The following is a 12981-nucleotide window of genomic DNA, read 5'->3' as shown; positions in this document are numbered from 1 at the left end:
TTATCCTGCCTCATCCACCCTCACCTCCCAACCCCCCAAGGTTTTTTCCATTACTAATAATGTGGCTATAAACATCCCTGGACATTATCCTTGGGTGCTTTAGGTTCCATAGGGTAGATTCACAGGAGTGGAATTGCTGAGTCAAAACTTTAATTTTTCTATTGTAATGGATGTTGTCAGATTGCTTTCCAAAATGCCTCTAACCATTTGCCGCTCCACGAACAATGCAAGAGAGTTCCCTTTATCACTGAGAGTTCCCTTTATACAGTTCCCTGTATCACTGCCAACAAAGGTGTTCTAGCTATTTTCATTTTTTCCAGTCCGGTAGATATAAAGTTACTTTAATTTGCATTTCCCTGGTGAGTTTGGGCATCTTTTCAGATGTTTGTTGCTATTGAGATCTGCCTTTCTCTGAATTGTTTTTTTTTTTTCCTTTCTTTTCTTTCCTTTCTTTCTTTTTTCTTATTTTTTGGTACTTTCTTGTCAATTATATATTATATTATTTATATATTACAAATATGCTCGTATATTATAAATATAAATATTTCTTATTATAAATATATTTGTATATTATAAATATAAATATTATATATTTGTATATTATAAATGTGTATATATGCATATATTACATTATACATATCTAAATATTGTATATTATATACATAATAGATGCATATTTGTATATTATAAATATAAATATTAATATTCTAAATATTTTACTCTGAAGATTGATGTCCTTCAGCTTGAGAAAATTATTTTCTGTTATTTATTTGATGATTTTTCACCCTTATTTTCCATGTTCACTATTTCTGGAACTCATTAATCAGCTTGAAGGCCTGAGGGCAGGCCGTTGGGAGGGGAAGATGGGGGTGAAGTGGGAAGAGCATGGACAAAGTGGAACCCCAAGTATGAGCTGTGCCCCACAGGGAGGACGGAGTGACACCAGTGCCTGTTTGTATTGCCTCTGCCCCTGGTGGTGTGGAGTGGGTGTCCGTCTTTGGTCATGGGGCCAAACACACACCCAGCCCAGGAGTCAGAGAGGCTGAAGGAGGATCCAGGGGAAGATGGAGCAGGTGCTGCTCATCAGGAGATGAGCCCACTGATAATCTGAGCTGCAAGCTGGTTGCTGATTCACTTCCACACTCAAAATCGCTCAACAGTCTCTCTTGTGGCCAAACCCAACCAAAATATACAGGGAAGGGAATTCTGGGAAATGTAGTTCAGCCTAGCCACGCGGGCGTATCACAAAGCCACCACAGCTCACTTGGAAATCATACTTAACACTCATATAGCACACATATAAATATATGCCAACTACTATTCTAAGCATTGTACGTATATTAACTCATTTTTTATAATGCTCCTAAGAAGTAGCTATTAATATCCCCATTTTACAGAGGGAGAAACTGAGAACAGAGAGGTTAAGTAAGCTGCCTGAGGTCACACAGCAGGTAAGTGGCAGAGCTGGGTTTTAAATCCAGAAAGTCTGACTCCAGGGTTTGTTTGCTCCACTACTGCACTGTGCAAAGGCAGTGTTGCTCCCTGGCCAGATGGATATTTAAAAGTGGAACCTGGTGAGCTGTAGAGCTTTATTTGGAGAGTTGTTTATGTGATTGGTTGTGTTTTTATTTTGGACTCTCCCAATGGCAGTGGTTTGTTGAATTTTTTGGGGCTAAGGAATGTGTGTTCCAGTAAATAGAGGGTCAAGATGAAAACAAACTGCTCAGAGAATCTGCATTTTGTCCTCTCTTGGTTCCTCTGCTTTAACCTCATGAGTGCAGGCCTTGCCACCAGAGGGGTGAGGTGGGCTCTCAGGAGGAGGGGCGGGCGCCACCTCTAGGCTCCTCCTGTCTCTCTGCAGGTTCTGGACTCCTGGGGACTGAGTCCCCTGAGCTGGGTGTAACCCCGGCGGGCCTCTGCATCCCCCGCCTCTCTCTTCACCTTATAAACGTGAGCTAAGAGTCTGCTTTGGCCCCGGTGCTGTTCTCCTGGTGCAGAGGACAAAGCACTGGTGTCTCCATGTTTACGCACAGCCGGGTCTTCAATAACGAACGTTCATCCTGTCGCAGCCACCTGGGCGGCACAGAAACGGCAAGCCGCCTCCCCAGCCCTTTGGCCTTGGAGTAAGTAGGCCATCAGAAGGAGCGAGGGTAGCGACCTTCTCTTCTGGCATTTGATAACCCTGGCCTCCTGCTCTGAAGCCCCCTAGCCCATGTCTGCAGAAGCCTGGTGCGCCAAGGAGGAAGGGGAGGGTGGGGTCTCCCATCCCTCTAGCCCCTCCCGGGAGCCAGGGACCAGCGCTCTCCTCGGGGAACAGCCTTCCCAGCTGCGCTCCTGGGTCCCACCTGCGGCCGCTGCGGACAGCGCGGGATTTAACAGAGAAGCCTCCGGCCTGGCTTCCCTGCAATGATCCCCAAGCCTGGATTCAGGGGAAGGTGCTGGAATGGATGTTGGGACTGGCCAGCTAGACCCTCGTCTGCTCGGCAGCTGGCCCCTGGGAGTCCCCACGGTGTGAGAAGGCAGGCTAGCATGTGACTGCGGGGCCCGTTCCCAGTGATTCGCGAACTCGAGTGCGCGTCGGAATCCCCTGGAGGGCTTAGTCCGCCAGGCCCCGCCCCCAGAGCATCCGAGGCCCGAGAATGTGCTTTTCTTACAAGTTCCCAGCTGCTTGCAGCTACCTCCGCGAGGAGGACCCCACTCTGAGAACCACTGCTGTGCAGAACGCCGCCTTCTCCTCTGAGGCGTGACGCCGCTCCTGTACTGACTGCTAAACTGTTGCTGCGCGCGCAGCCTGGGAGCAGCCTAGGGGCCGTCCTTTCCTGCCCGCTCCCAGCACGCAGTTCGGCAGCATCAGCAAAAGCCGCCAGGGAGGCCCCAGCCCTCTGCTTAGCTGATGGTCCACACAAAGCGTCCTCTGTGGTGCAGACTTGCTGACAAGCACCACCCTGTGTTTTGGGGATGAACCAAATCTTCATAACATTAGACCCGTGGATTCCTGGCTCTGAAAACTGATGCGAAAACTCCCCCTGCTTTCCCAGCCAACACCCCCCCGCCCCCCCCACCCCCACCCGCCGGCCCTCCTCTGCACGCAGGCGGAGCGGGAGGCCCAGAGATGGAGCCAGGCCGGCAGGAGGTCTGAGAGCTGCTTCCTGTGTCAGCTGATACCAAGACCCCATGCAGCTAAGGCAGCAACGCTCCACTCCACAGCCGCCTCAGCCTCTTCCCCTTCGGCCTTAAAGAGCCTGTGTGTGCCCCGACCTAGCGCTCAGAACCGGAGAGACGGGCCGGGGCTGGCGGTGGGGAGCGGCTCAGGCCAGCTCAGGTATATCAGTGTTACAGACAATCGTGGAGCTACAGGGCAGCCCCACTTGACTTGATTCTCCTTCTCAGAGCTTCCATGGACGCCCAATGGGTTCTCCCTCCTTGGCTTTCAGGTAGAGTCACAAGTTTCCTGTTCTCTCTCCCTTTACCCATCACTATGAACTTCAGGTGAAGAGAGAGGGATTTGTGCATACGCAGAGCTACTGCCGACCTCCTTGGTGTTTAAACCCGGACTCTCTGGTCCACGTGTCTTAACCTGGGCCCTGAGCCCAAATATGGACTACAGGGTGGGTAGGTCACAGGTGTCATCTGTAACGTGCCCCCAAATGGCACTGGAGGATTCAGAAAGATGGCGCCTCCTAATTAAAGTTTCCACAGGCAACACTTGCCCAGGTGGAAACACTTCAACTGCCCCTGTTCTCAGCCTGTAGCGAAGAAAGAGAACATTCCTCACTGGGGTTCTTTCTGTTGAGTGTTTTTGCACGGTGCCCAGCCAGCAGACAGCTACTTGACATTCGCAGTCAATGGAATAAATCATGGAGTTGTGCTGGCTACCGGAAGCTAGTAATTTATTTCACTAGCTTTCAAATGAATTCAAAAAGTTCAGAAAACTGCGTGTATATGAGTAAATTCTAAACTCAAGCACAAAGAGGTGCAGGAGTTTTTTGTTTTTATTTATTTATTTATTTGGTTATGCTGGGTCTTAGTTGTGGCTCGCTGGCTCCTTCATTGTGGCATGCAAACTCTTAGTTGCAGCATGCATGTAGGATCTAGTTCCCTGACCAGGGATTGAACCCAGGCCCCCTGCATTGGGAGCGTGGAGTCTTATCCACTGCACTACCAGGGAAGTCCCAGGAGTTTTATTAATATAAAATTTCTCTCTGCTACTGCTAATAAATATTTGTTAAAAACTGATTTGGGGCTTCCCTGGTGGCGCAGTGGTTGAGAATCTGCCTGCCAATGCAGGCGACACGGGTTCGAGCCCTGGTCTGGGAAGATCCCACATGCCGCGGAGCGACTAGGCCCGTGAGCCACAATTACTGAGCCTGTGCGTCTGGAGCCTGTGCTCCGCAACAAGAGAGGCCGCGATAGTAAGGCCCGCGCACCGCGATGAAGAGTGGCCCCCGCTTGCCACAACTAGAGAAAGCCCTTGCACAGAAACGAAGACACAACACAGCCATAAATAAATAAATAAATAAATAAATAAACAAACAAAAAACAAAAAAAAAAACAAACTGATTTGAAGGGGATGCAAAATGATAGCTTGTCACAGATCTCAATCTGACCCTGTGTAAATTTTACTGAATTAAGTCATAGGGACCTAGCTCAGGCCCTAGGCTGGCCGAGGCTCTGCGTTGGAGTGGGAAGGTTCTTTTTCTGTTCAGGTTCAAGTAGACAAATAACCGAGATGGAGACAGCGCAAACTTTATTCAGTGACCAAAGAATGGAGAAGCGGGAACTAAGTTCACAGATTAACTTCTCACCCACGTGGCGAGAGGGATTTAATTTTAGAGTAAGGACAAAGGGAGGAGGAGTGAGGCTAATGAGGGGGAGGCATATGCATTAGTCTGCTGGGAAGGGGCAGGGCTTCTTCTGAGGGAGTGAGGCGCCACCCTCTTTTTATCCTTTTTGGTCCCTACTGTCGGGTCATGGTCGCGGATAGGTGTGTCATTTTATATGCTGATGTAGTAAAATCAGAGTATAATGAGACTAAAGCGTCTGGTGGAGGTCGGATTCGTCGCCATCTTGGTCTCAGCTGGTTCCATCTGGCTTTTGTTTGTTTGTTTGTAGCTTTCCTTCTAATCTCTGGACGCTTTAACTTAAAGATTTATGTTAACTCTGCCAAAGGTGCGGGTTGGAGGGTTGTGAGCAAAGACCTGGAGCAGCTCTGGCAACATCAACTCTATGAAAATGTGTGCCTGTCCAGTTTTCTGGGTGAGTAATCATAGCTTTCATTGCATTACTAAAAGCACCACCAACTGGAAAAGGACGGGAGCCAATGGCTTAGATAAAGCTCTCAAGCCACGCCCGACCTCTCCTGCCTCCCCTCCTTCCCTCTGCCCAGCTGTCTCCATTCCTGGGTTTCCATGTGGATCTGATGAGGGACTAGACTGGAACCACGTGTTTCGCGAATCGCCAACCACCTGTGGATTAAAGTGAGCTGGAGGGGTTTTTTGAACCAAGTGAAATAACAAATATAAAAATACTTTACAAAATCATACAAAAGGAAGGAGTTGAAAAGGTAGGGGGTTGCCAGTATTGTGAATGTTAGCGTAATGACTGATTCCCCATCTCGTGACGGACCTATCCACGGGCTGTTTACTTAATGTTGTAAGTGCTGAAGGGTACTGATAATCACAGCTAAGGTGTGCTGGTAGCTGCCTGTCCCACTGATTTCCCACACCAACCCTCTGAGGCAAGCAGTGTTACCCCACTTTACAGATGGAGAAACCGAGGCCTAAGAGAGTTTAGGTAACTTGTCCTGGTTACAGGAGAAGGGTTTGAACTGTGAGGCATTCTCGCTTTGGCCCCTAGGTCTTAACCACTGTTGAGCAGCTGCTATGTACCAGGAGCTGGGCTAACGGTGCTATGAGTATTAACCTACTGAGTCTGTACAACAAATCTGTGAAATGAGTGCTATTATTATTCCCATTTTACAAAAGCCCAAACTGAGCTAAAGATTGCCTAACCCTGACCACAAGATCACAGAACTAATAAATACTGGAGCTGAGATCTACCCTAATCTTACTCCAGAGTTCATATCCTTAACCCTCGCGCTGAAATGCTAGGCTTTAAAAAGCTGCTTAAATCAGCCTCCCAATAACTATGGGGGTGGTGGGGTGCATTCATTAAAGGCGATTTCTCTTAGAGGAGGATCTGAGCTGTTTTCTTAAGATTCAAAAACTCATCAGAGCAGAATAATTTCATCATTCTCACACTTCAACGATCACACTTTGGCTTCAACAGATGTTCACAGGGCGCAGGGCGTAAGGGCTGCAAAGTTGAAGAAGGGTCCTCGCCCGCTGGGAGTCCCGGTCTAGACTAACAGACGCATCCACGTAAACATCACAGAAAGCAGACTGATGAGATGGCCTGACAGGTGCTAAGGAGGCCGGGGAGCAGTCTGTGACTTTTGCTGACTGTTGGGTTCCCTGGTCGGGAGGGGTGGGCAGGTGCCCCAGGCATCAGGGTTTTAAGAAATGCCTGCAGGCAGGGGAGACATGCAGGGCTGAGATACTACTCAGCCCACCAGCTCCTCTGCTGGTTCCAAGCGGTAAGAGAAAGGAGAATTTGGTCTCCACATCCGTCTGGTCACATGCCCCAGGCAGCTCTTTGTTTCTTCTGCCCAATTTCCCTGTCCATGCCTTCCCTGCCCAACGCAGGGACACATTTCAGGGTTGTGGGTTTCTGCAGGGTCACACAGACCCATCTCTCAACACTTCCGGCCTTGTGTTGGGGGCATGGAGCTCTTGAGGCGCCCGCCTGCCCGTTTCCCAAAGGATGATTAACTGTAACTCACAACCCTGCATTACATAAGAGGATTATGAAACTCTGTAACAGGGAGGTAGGTGATCTGTGTGTATAAATAGACGAAGACCTCATTATTGTGCTTCTTTAAGACTCAGAGACATCTAGTGGCAGAAAATTGTATCTGCAGCCCTAGCAGATCCTCTCCAAGTAAGTGACTTGAAAAAGTTCTAATTTATGAGACTTTTGTACATACTCCAATTGGGAGACTTTAGGTTAAATTACTTTGAAAGAGAAGGAATGTACAGGTTTTCCACTTGTAGGAGTACAGTATTTTTTTAAACTTGAAGTATAGCTGATTTACAGTATTTCAGGTATACGTCAAAGTGATTCAAACATATGCATATATATATATTTTTTCTCAGATTCTTTTCCATTATGGGTTATTACAAGATATGGAGTAGAGTTCCCTGTGCTATACAGTAGGTCCTTATTGTTTATCTATTTTATATATAGTAGTGTGTATCTGTTAATCCCAAATTCCTAATTTATCCCTCCCCACCCCTTTCCCCTTTGATAACCGTAAGTTTGTTTTCTATGTCTGTGAGTCTGTTTCTGTTTTGTAAATAAGTCCATTTGTATCATTTTTTAGATTCCACATGTAAGTGATATATGATATTTGTCTTTCTCTGTCTGACTTACTTCACTCAGTATGATAAACTCTACATCCATCTATGTTGCTGCAAATGGCATTATTTCATTCTTTTTATGGCTGAGTAATATTCCATTGTGTATATATATATGTACCACATCTTCTTTATCCATTCATCTGTTGATGGACATTTAGGTTGCTTCCATGTCTTGGCTATTGTAAATAGTGCTGCCATGAACATTGGGGTTCACGTATCTTTTCAAATTAGAGTTTTCATCTTTTCTGGCTATATGCCCGGGAGTGGGATTGCTGGGTCATTTGATAACTCTATTTTTAGATTTTTAAGGAACCTCCATACTGTTCTCCATAGTGGCTGTACCAATTTACATTCCCACCAACAGTGTAGGAGGGTTCCCTTTTCTCCACACCCTCTCCAGCATTTAATATTTTTAGACTTTTTCATGACGGCCATTCTGACTGGTGTGAGGTGGTACCTCCGTGTAGTTTTTTTGTTTTTGTTTTTGTTTTTTTTAATTTATTTATTTAATTATTATTATTTTTTTATTTTTGGCTGCGTTGGGTCTTTGTTGCTGCGTGGGCTTTCTCTAGTTGCGGCGAGTGGGGGCTACTCTTCGTTGCTGTGTTCCTGGTTATGGTGGCTTCTCTTGTTGCAGAGCACAGGCTCTAGGTGCGTGGGCTTCAGTAGTTGTGGCTTGCGGGCTCTAGAATGCAGGCTCAGTAGTTGTGGCGCACGGGCTTAGTTGCTCCGCGGCATGTGGGATCTTCCCGGACCAGGGCTTGAACCCATGTTCCCTGCATTGGCAGGCAGATTCTTAACCACTGCGCCACCAGGGAAGCCCTCCGTGTAGTTTTGATTTGCATTTCTCTAATAATTAGCAGTGTTGAGCATCTTTACTGTGGTATTGTATTTAATAAAAAGTACCGTAAGTCTACTTTAAGCCTGTTTTCCCCAAAGTTTTAGATGCACCCAACTGTATAAAGTGTGTGAAAGAGAAAATTAGACAATAAAAAAAATGACTCTGTTAACAGTCTCTACATATTCACCTGTCATGATGCTGAACTTTTTTGATGTAATTGGGTTTTGTACCACATTCACAGTTATCACTATCAAATTGGCCTTATAGGTGAGCATGCATAGATTAAATAACTACTAAACCAAATATTTAGGAGAATGTATAATGAGAAAGCTTCCCCACAATCAGACTAGAAAATACCTTTCCTAGACTGGGGGGCAGTAGAACTGCTGGGGGAACAATTTAAGGGTGGGTATTGGTGGGTCCCAAAGAGTGAGGCCCTGTAGCCTGGACCACAAGCTGGGACCCAGGAAGACTGTAAGATACATCATGGAAGGTCAGAGTGGGAGCAGCAGAGGGGTGTGTGTCATGTTTCTCTGGCAAAGCCCTAAGGGAGTGGCCAAACCGAGAGAAGCAGTGGCTGTACATATGATGTGATGATGGGGCTCAGGCAGCCTCCCAGTCTCCTACACCCCAGAATATGACAGGAAGAGCAGAACAATACCTGCGTGCCTGTGGACAGCATAGAAGGAGGAGAAGGAAACACTGAAACTCTTGACTCGCTCTCTGAGAACAGAGGAGCAACGGGGTGTCCCAGGAGTGACATCCAATGACATCCCACCGGCCAGTGCCTAGACACCAGGAAAGCTCCCCATTTCTTAGGCATGAAACTGGGAAAAGTAGGTGGTGGAGTAAGTCCCATACTGAGTGACCTTAGGTGTTACCACCCCAGTGGAATGGAGCCTCTTTTCCCCTTTTCCTTTCTGCTCCCCACGCACAGAGCAGAAAGGAAAAGGGAAAAAGAGGAGTTAGCAGGGGAAGTGGAAGATATACAACACTGACGGCTTTGTTCCAACGTCCTCACCTTAAATATCTGCTTCTATCTCACTCTACCACTTCCCTCTCTCTCCCTCTCTCAGCGGCCCCCAACCCACGCATATTCTAGCCATTCCTTCGTTTGCTGCTCATTGTTATTCAAGGTACAGCTAGATTTTTTTCTTTTATTTATTATTTATTTATTTGGCTGAGTTAGGTCTTAGTTGTGGCATGCGGGACCTTCACTGCGGCACGCGGGATCTTTCGTTGCGGCGCACAGGCTCTTCGTTGTGGTGCACGGGCTTCTCTAGTTGCGGCGTGCGGGCTTCTCTCTAGCTGTGGTGTGCGGGCTTCAGAGCACACAGGCTTAGTTGCCCCGTGGCATGGGGATCTTAGTTCCTCGACCAGCAATCAAACCCACGTCCCTTGCATTGGAAGGTGGATTCTTAACCACTGTACCATCAGGAAAGTCCCCAGCCAGATTTTGTTTCTGATTATAAAAGTAATATATATTCATATTTTAAAAAACATAAAGGTGTAAAAAAGAAAGTAAAACTCATCTTAATTCCACCACAGAGATGACCACTGTTAATGCTTTGATCTATATCCCCTTAGACGTCTTTTCTATGCATATCTGTATGTATATATTTAAGAAATGAACCTTACCATGCAAAGATATTTTATAGCCTATTCCCACTCCATAAATGCATAACTCTTTCCATGTCAATATAGTTGCATGTCATCATTTTTAATAAGTACATAGTATTGTATACTGCTTATAAATAAACCATAAGTCACTTTTTTGAGGGCCATGTAGGTGGTTTCTAATTTTTTGCAATTATGAACAATGTTGTGATAAACATCCTTGTGTGTTGGGAGTCTTTGGTTTGCTTGTCCAGTTCTTCCCCCAGGACACTGGTTCTCAAAGTGTGTTCCCTGGAGCCCGTGGAAATTGTGAGGTGCTCCTGCAGGGGTGAGGTGAAGGCTGCAGGGTTTCAGCCCTTAATCTTCCTTCAGCAATCATAGGTTCACGTCTCTCGGCTCCATTTGGGGAGAAGAAAGAGTTCTATCACTAAATGCAGCTGGAAATCCAGTGCTTTAGGACATAGTCAAGGAAAATTAAAATTGTTATGTCAGAGAGTATGCATGTTTAAAGATCTGATACATACTGCCAAATGACTCCTGAAAGGGTATACTAATTTACATTCCTACCAAAAGCATATGTGTGCCTGTGTTTCCCACACCAACACTTTGCCTTTATAGAGCTATAAAGGCAAAATCATTTAAAAAATTTCTATTTCTTTGATTAGTCATTATATTGCTTTCTTATTGCTGCTGTAATAAATTAACAGAAACTTGGTAGCTTAAAAGAAAATAAATTTATTATGTTGAAACAGAAGAATCTATTTCTTTCTTCTAGAAGCCTCCTGCATTCCTTGGCTTGTGGCCCCTTCCACCATCATTAGTCTAACTTCTGTTTCTCTCCTCACATCTCCTTCTCTGATTCTGACCCTCCTGCCTCCCTCTTTTACTTATAAGTACCCTTGTGATTACTTTGGGACCACCCAGATAACCCAGAATAATATCACATCTCAAAATCCTTAATCACTTCTGCAAAATCTCTTTTGCTGTCACAGGTTCTGGGGATTAGGACGTGACATCTCTGGTGGGTCATTTTTCTACCTGTCACAGTAATGATATAGAGCATGTTTTATTTATTGACAATCTGTAGTTCTTTGATAAATTATCTTTCTGTGACCTTTGCTCATTTTGCTATTAAGATATTTGTATTTTTCTAGCGGATTTGTAAAACAAAAATTATATATTTTGGAATTATAGACGTGTTGCCTATTATGTATGATGCAAATCTTTTTCTTCACATTTCTGGTTTTTAAACTTCCTTTAGGCTGTGTATTAGTCCGCTTGAGTTGCCATAACAAAATAGAATAGTCTGGGTACCTTAAACAACAGAAATTCATTTTCTCACAGTTCTGGAGGTTAGAACTCCAAGATCAAGGTGTCAGCATGGTCAATTTCTGGAGAAAGCTTTCTTCCAAGCTCACCAATGGCTACCTTCTTGCCGTGTCCTCATACGGCAGGGAGAGAACAAGCTCTCTGGTGTCTCTTCTTATAAGGTCATGAGGGCCTCACCCTCTTGACCTCATCTAACCCTAACTACCTTCCAAATGTCCCATCTCCAAATACCATCACATTGAGGGTTAGGACTTATGGCTTATGGGGACACAAACATTCAGTCCATAACAGGAAAAATTTGGATTTTCATGTGGTCTAATCTGTCAGTCATATTCTTGATGCCTTTTGTCTGCAGTGATATGTTAGCTTAGCAAGGCCTCTTTCACCAGAGATACATAAACATGTACATACACTTTCTTTTTAAACTTTTATATATTTGCCTTATTTTACATTCAAATTTTAATCATTCTGGAATATAATTTGGGGTAAGTTCTGACTCTGTTTTTTTGCCAAAGTACTTTGTTTGCCATTTTATTCTTCAAATAACAGCTTCAAAATAGTCTCTAAGGACATAAGCTTTTAACCAGACAGGAGACCTGGATTTGACATTATCTGAATACTGGCCTGTTGAAACCAGTTTTCTTCCTTCCCTTTCTCTGCTAGTTGTAGAAAACTACTTTTTGTCTTTCTGGAAAATCCATTCATTCAGTAAAAGACCAACAACTAAAGCCAACTTTTTGTTAAAGGAAACAATGAGTTTCCTTAATATTTCAGGCTTGAACAGCATTCTGTGTATAGCAATTTACCATCAACCCATATGAATGTGTACTTACAGCTTTCACATTCCTTTGAATCCTAAAGTTATTTGATTTTCAAAACCAATGGAAAAACACTATCCATGGAAGAAAACTATTTATATATTTGAACTTTAAAAACTTGGGCTTTATCTGTTGGGGCCACTTAGTGTTCTGCACAAGCCAGCATGAAATGTTTGTGCCTGGGAATGAAAGGTTGGGTAAAGCTTCAAACTGCGGAAAGGCGAGTTCTAAATCTTACGAAACAGACTCAATAATTTATAACTACACACAATGCTGGTATATTATACATTAATAGTCCTAATTCTAAAATAACATAATACATTATATAATAGTACAGTAACAGGTATAAAGTGATTTTAATGATTAAATATTCAATTGGATTAAAATTCCCATTTAATCCAATGCCTTTCTTAAGCTCCTACTATGTGTCTTGGCCCTGTGTTTCCAGGCAGTAAAAAGTGCATGACAACAAAACAAACATTTGTGATGCAAATAATTTTGAGATGGAATACAAATTTGTTGAGTTAATACATAAATTTATGTGTTATATATATGGTGTGATATTACATGATACATTATAACTAATACCGTGAAAGTAATTTTTCTATTTCACAGTCAGACCTTGAAAATGAGTAGTTTCCAATCCACAAATGTGTTGAATTTCAAAGGTTTGTTTCTAAATCAGTGGTTCAAAACTCAGAAATTATGTCACTATAAAAATAAGATTCTAAGTACTGGTGAGAACCAGCCTAACTATAGATTTTTTGTTTGATTGAAATTATACACATTTTCTATGAGAGGTAGTTGAAATTATATACATTTGTTACAAGGGATACTTTTCAGATATGATACTAGTGATTAAAAGAGGAAAACAATAGAACTTAATAAGACACAGTCT

General features: G+C 44.1%; 1 long non-coding RNA gene across 2 annotated transcripts in view; it reads left to right on the top strand.

The window, feature by feature from the left end:
• Positions 1–2280: 2280 nt before the first annotated feature.
• LOC309646805 overlaps positions 2281–12981 on the top strand; it is a 54442-nt gene continuing 43741 nt past the window's right edge. Inside the window, exons 1-2 of one of the 2 annotated variants that reach the window (XR_014255589.1) lie at positions 2281–3434; positions 5170–5256. This is a non-coding gene — a long non-coding RNA (uncharacterized lncRNA). Of the gene's footprint in view, positions 5257–12981 lie in introns of both variants that reach the window. The other variant, XR_014255590.1, reaches the window with a different exon arrangement.

Source organism: Balaenoptera physalus (assembly GCF_965194825.1).
Source record: "Balaenoptera physalus genome assembly, chromosome: 17".
NCBI lineage: Eukaryota > Metazoa > Chordata > Mammalia > Artiodactyla > Balaenopteridae > Balaenoptera > Balaenoptera physalus.
Note: the sequence above shows the minus strand (reverse complement) of the source record. Positions and strands in the feature narration are given on the sequence as shown.